Below are 6,618 nucleotides of genomic sequence, written 5' to 3'. Positions count from 1 at the left end.
ACAACTGGTCACTGGAAATGAAATTCCTTTCATTGCCAACCTTTGGAACATTGATTTTTGTCTGTCCCTGGGCAGCATAATCTCATTACTGTGGTCTGCCCAGTGTCCCAACATAAACCACATATCCCTACTACCACCACCAAGATCACTATGCTTTTTTTGTACAGAAAATCCATAGGAAATACCCTGCAGAGCTGAAGTCAGTAGCTGGACCTCAGAAGCATTCCCTGTCAGCTAGGCAGGTCCATGCACTTTGCTAGGCTTTGCTAGGCTTCGGATCCTCATGAAGCCAATCTGGCACAGCTTTTCTTCCCATCTGCTAAGTTCCTACCATGCCCTTCTAAGTTCAGCCTCTGTCTCTCGCCTCTATGTTCTGTCCCCTAATCAGAAGTCAGGGTATGTTCACCATGTGAATTATAACTACATTAGACTGGGACTAAGCTCTAGCACTCTAGCAGATTTTAAAGTTGTTAGTCAGGTATTCTTCCAGTTCCTTATGAACACTGAAATCAGCATTCCCATTTTCAGAATCACAACTTAAAATTCCTTGAAGAGACTTGTGAGTCAAGTTCATTGTTGATAGCAAAAACAGCTTATGTAGATAGAAGCAGAGTCTGTCAGGCACAGAAGTCCATATGGTTCTTATACTTCAGACATTAAAGTGTGTTCCAAAGATCTGAGCAGAGCTTATTATACCTTTGTTGTTATTGTTGGTGGTGGTGATGGTGGTTCTAGGGCTTGAACTCTGAGCCTGGGTGCTGCCTCCAAGTCTTTTCTACTCAAGGCTAGCATTCTACAACTTTGAGCCACAGCTCTGCTTCTGATTGTCTGGTGGTTAATTGGAGATAAGAGTGTCAACTTTCCTGCCCTGGTTGGCTTGAACTGCAGTTTTCCCCTCTCAGCCTCCTGAACCACGAGGGTTGTAGGTGTGATCCCTTAGCACCTGGCTTATAAAGGGCTCCTCTACCATCTTCATAGGCCTGTCCTTGTCATCCATAAGTGACAGGCAGTTAAACAGCTGGGTTACATGATTCTCAAAGGCTTCAGGAACTTTGGCAATCTATCAAAAATCATGCCTTCTGTGCCTCATATATCTGATATATAAGACTTACTGGGTAGCAAGAAGCAGACAATGTACACGAAAGGCCCTAGAGACCCTGTATGTTACTGTCCAAAGTGTTAGAGGAGGACACTACTAGAATTTAGACTGAGCTCCAGACTGGGTTCAACCTATGAACAGTCACACACGCACACACGCGCGCGTGTCATTGTTTCCTTAGCTCTGACATCCAGACTCCTACTGAGAAAAAGGGGACAGGAAAATACGCCACCAGCATGTTCTCTCCCAGCCCTCCTCACCTCCCAACTCACCACAGAGATTCCAAATGTTGTTATTGTGTGTGGGTGTGGATTCTTCCTCCTGAGGGAACTCTCCAAACTTACGAACCCTGTGGACTGAATCACACCACAGCATACCTCACACCAGGAGACTGGCGGGGCAGTAGGGAATAAAGTCCATGAGATGTCTATATCATGGAGAAAAGCAGAGGACATGGGCATCTTCCTGGGATTTTTCTTTTGAACTTCTGCAGAATCATGTCCCTCCGCTGGGAGCCTGTAATCCTAGCTACTCAGGAGGCTGAGATTTGAGGATCATGGTTCTAAGTCAGCCCAGGCTAAAAAGTCACTTTGGGACTGACTCATCTCCAGTTAACCACTAGAAAACTGGAAGTGTGTGCTGTAGAGAGCAGCCATCAACCGGGCGCTTTTGTCTCATACCAGTAATCCTGCCTACTCAAGAGGCTGAGATTGGGGATCACAGTTCAAAGACTAACTGAGCAGAAACGTCCATGGAATTCTTATCTCCACTTAACCAGAAAAACACTGGAAGAAGAGCTGTGGCTCAAGTGGTAGAGCCTTGAGCAAAAAAGCCAAGTGAGAACAGGAGACCGCGTTTAAGACACACACACACACACCACACACACACACACACACACACACACACACACACACACACACACACACACACACACACACACACACACACACACACACACACACACACACACACACACACACACACACACACACACACACACACACACACACACACACACACACACACCCTTATTTTTGGTGAAAATGACCAAGAGACGTATTTTTTTTTTCAGCTGTGGGGCTAGAACTCAGGGCCTGGGCACTATCCCTGATTGCTTTTGCTCAAGGCTAGTGCTCTACCACTTTGACACACACACACACACACACACACTCTCACACACTTTTTTAAAAAGATGGTACTGGGATTTGAACTCAGGACTTTGTACTTGTGAAGCAGGTGCTCTACCAGCTGAGCAAACCCCTGAACTATTTATGGGCTTTTCTGTTTTAAAGACAGTTCCCTGGTTTTTTTGTTTTGTTTTGTTTTGTTGTTGTTTGGTTTTGTGCTGGTACTGAGGCTTGAACTCAGGGATTGGGTGCTGTCCCTGAGCTTTTTTACTCAAGACTAGCACTATACCACTTCAGCTATAGCTCCACTTCTGGCTTTTTGCTGGTTAATTGGAAATAAGTGTCTCATACACTTTTCTGCTAGGGCTGGCTTCAAACCTTAATCCTCAGATCTCAGCCTCCCTGAGTAGCTAGGATTACAGGTGTAGTCTTCTGGTTTGAGCAAGACCACTCTTAGGTAACCCATTTGCAACACCCCCCCCACACACACACACATACACACGCACTCCAGCTTGTTGAGATGGAGTCAATTTCTACCTCCTCCTTCCTAGCTGGGATTTTGATCATTTGTAAAATGGAAAATACACTAATGCCTGTCCTGCAGTGAGGTTCCTGAGACAGTAGGGATGAAATGACTTTGTAGTCCTTGTCGCCATTATTTTCTTCTTTAACCTGTGTTAACTTTGTCCAGCACTGACTGGTAGGCAGACAGCACCTCTCCTTTCTACCGATGGGGGGAGGAAAGTAAGCACTGAGGACCAAAAGTCTAATTAAGAAAAGTGAACTCGAGCAGGGCGCTGGTGGCTCACGCCTGTAATCCTAGCTACTCAGGAGGCTGAGATCTGAGGATCGTGGTTCAAAGCCAGCCCGGGCAGGAGAGACCGTGAGACTCCTATCTCCAATAAACCACCAGAAAACCGGAAGTGGCGCTGTAGCTCAAGTGGTAGAGCGCTCGCCTTGAGCTGAAGAGCTGAGGGACAGCGCCCAGGCCCAGAGTTCAAGCCCCACGGCCGACCAAAAAAAAAAAAAAAGAAAAGTGAACTCAGACTCATTTTCTCCGACTGTACATTCTCCACTCGGTTTTCCCCTGTGGCCCCAAGTAGGCATAACTTTCTCCCAGCAACCAGGAAACTCTGCAGCAGCACACACCTGTAGCACGCCCTCCGATTCTGGCACTGTTTACCAAGAAGTAGCATCAGATCCTAGAGGTGGAAGACGGGGTCCTCATGACTGTCCCTGTTTCAAATCCTGCCACAGATCCAAGCTTTCAGAATTTCTAATGACCGACCAGTGGCAAATTAGGGCTCCTACATCCCCCTCGTAGGTTCAATTCATTTACTAGTGTAGCTTATACAACTCAGAAAAATCCTATACTTACAGGTAATGCTTATTACAAAAGAAATTTTAAGGTATATAAAAAAGTAGCCAAATTAAAATATACCTAGGGTGGTGAGGTCAAGGAGGTCCCACGCAGAAGCTTCTGACCCTATGGAGTTGAGGTACTTGGTCTTCTCCTTCCTGCAAGTCTCCACGAGCTCAGCTGTCCCAAAGCTGAAACCTGGTCTTTGTGAGTCTTTTAAGGAGACTTTATTTTATCCCCACCATTAAAGCGAGGACCACCAGTAGAAATGTGATTGGACACAAAGGATCTGACTTCAAACACTCTGATTGGGGCAAGTCACTGGTCTGGGTAGTCTGGTCTGGGCAGATTCTTCTGCATTCCTTCCAGAAGGACATAGGGTCAGACCCCTTCTGAAAGGAGGGTCTTATGATTTACTGGCAAGATAGAGGATTGCATTCTAGTCCTAGCCAAGACCTAAAAGATGGGAAGATTAGAAGTGTGTGTGTGTGTGTGTGTGTGTGTGTGTGTGTGTGTGTGTGTGTGTGTGTGTGTGTGTGTGTGTGTGTGTGTGTGTGTGTGTGTGTGTGTGTGTGTGTGTGTGTAACTGAGAGCATTGAACTCCTCCTTTTTCTTGTGAGACAAGAAACACACCCTAGACCTAAAGCATCTTCTTGTGTTTCTATGACCTACCTTAGGAAAAGCAAAATCTACTTGCATTGAACTTGCCTTGGGGGGAAAAAAAAAGAGAACTGGGGAAAAGAGGAAAAGGGAGAGAATGGGAAGTCTTTTCTTCCAGAGGCCTAAAACACTTCAATATTAGTCACTTAGAAAATAACAGCCTGTGGGAATTAGAAGCCAGGAGCGGTGATGAAAACCAGAGATCTTAGATCATCTTATCACTGATCCAAACCCAGACCTTCCATCCTTTTTCCCCTTGACTAGCCCCCATCCCTGGTCACCACTGCTTGTCCTGATCACTGGAAGCCTCCTGCCGTTGAGCCCTTGGCCTCAAAGTTTAGAGCCCTATAGTAGGAAGAGAAGTTACCAGAGGAAGCTAGCCAGGTACCCTGCACCCAGCACCCAGTGGCCAGAGCCCTCCAGTCTTTGTTTGGCAAGCATCTGGGGAGCACGCATTATCAGAGACCTGGGAAGGCAGGTAATAATGGATGGCACTGTCCAGACGCTAGGCCCTAGAAGAAGTTGATCACAGGTTGAGAATAGAGAGGGATGGCCTAGGAGCAGAGGGGAAGAAGTCAAACAAGCTCCCTGGGGAGAAGAGAGAGATAAGCTATCAGTAAAGTACAATCAATAAAATTCCTGAGAGGAGCAGCTAGCTACATCTCCCTTCTGGGAGACACGACGAACATGGAGGTATAGGTCTATTGCCGTGCCCCTGCCTGGTGTTGCCTTGTCACTACAGACCAGGGGCCGGAGATGGGCCCCACAGCCAAAGGTAAGGGCTGCCAGAGTTGAGGTAGACTGAAGATAAACCTGCAAGAGCTTTGAGCCTCATGGTGCAGGAGGAAGGAGCCTTGAGTTTGGGAACCTCGCTCTCTAATGTAGTGACCAGGAACACATGTGCATGTGTTCATGAGACCTCCTGAGAGAACTGAGCAGAAGCCCAACAGCAAGCATGGCTTTTCCCTGAACCCCTCCAGCCCTTACATGCTTTGGAGGTGTACAATGGGAAAAGTAATAGGCTCTTTACGCAAATGTCTCTTTTGTTTCATATACTGTATTTAGAGAAAGGAACTGCTTGGCAATTAGAGATCTGTTTGCTGCTGCTACTCTTGTACTGTTAATTCTCTAAACAGAGCGAAATGGAAATACTTCATGTCATTAACACCATCAAGTAACTTAAAAATACATCCTAGACCCTAGTTGTCATATCTTAAACTTTCTGGGTTAACATGTACCATAACCTGATGTTTGACAAAATATTTTCTGCTGGGTGCCTCTTTCTAATTTTTGTTGGTGTGTTTTGCCAATCCTGGGGCTTGAACTCAGGGCCTGGGCACTGTCCCCGAACTTCTTTTGCTCAAGGCTAGCATTCTACCACTGGAGCCACAGTACCACTTCCGGCTTTTTTTGTTTATGTGATACTGAGGAATTGAACCCAGGGCTTCCTGCATGCTAGACAAGCACTCTACCACTAAGCCACATTCCCAGCCCTGGATGCCTCTTTTATAATCCTAGCTACTCAAGAGTCTGAGATCTAAGGATCCAGGTTCAAAATGGAGTTCTGAGTTCAAGACCCAGGAATAGCACAAAAAAAAAAAACCCATATCTCTCTCTTCCCTTCCTAAACCTCCTCCACTAGGGTACTGCAAGCATATTTGACTAAAACAACCTTGGGAGAAACCAAATCAGTATGTTACTTTGGGCAAATCACCACCCTCTCCCTGACATAGCATAGACACCAGCTCCCTCCCATTAGGAAACACTGCAAATTCTAGATGTAGAGGTATCCAGAGAACTGGCCCATGCAGCATGCACCAGTCCTGAGTCTTGAGCTTAGGGCCTCATGTTCTTGTTTAGCTTTTTTGCTCAAGGCTAGTGCTCCACCATTGAAACCACAGCTCTATTTCTGGATTCTTACTGGTTAATTGGAGATAATCTCCTGGACTTTCCTGCCCAGGCTAGTTTTGAACCTTCAATATCAGATTTCAGCCCCATTGTAGGGGTGAGCCACCGGTATCCACTCACATCTCACTTCTTTTTTTTGGTCTGTCGTGGGGCTTGAACTCTGGGCCTGGGCGCTGTCCCTCAGCTCTTCAGCTCAAGGCAAGCGCACTACCACTTGAGCTACAGCGCCACTTCCGGTTTTCTGGTGGTTTATTGGAGATAGGAGTCTTACGGTCTCTCCTGCCCGGGCTGGCTTTGAACCACGATCCTCAGATCTCAGCCTCCTGAGTAGCTAGGATTACAGGAGTGAGCCACCAGCGCCCGGCACATCTCACTTCTGAACTGTTCCCTAAAGTGTTGTAACACAGATTCCAAACTTCCAAGCCTCAATAATTTTTTTTATTATTAATTACTAATTTTTTTGG

Source organism: Dipodomys merriami, unplaced genomic scaffold (genome assembly GCF_024711535.1).
Source record: "Dipodomys merriami isolate MVZ:Mamm:240054 unplaced genomic scaffold, mDipMer1.0.p SCAF_48, whole genome shotgun sequence".
Classification (NCBI taxonomy): Eukaryota; Metazoa; Chordata; class Mammalia; order Rodentia; family Heteromyidae; genus Dipodomys; species Dipodomys merriami.
The sequence above is the reverse complement of the archived record's forward strand: the minus strand, read 5'-3'. Positions refer to the sequence as shown.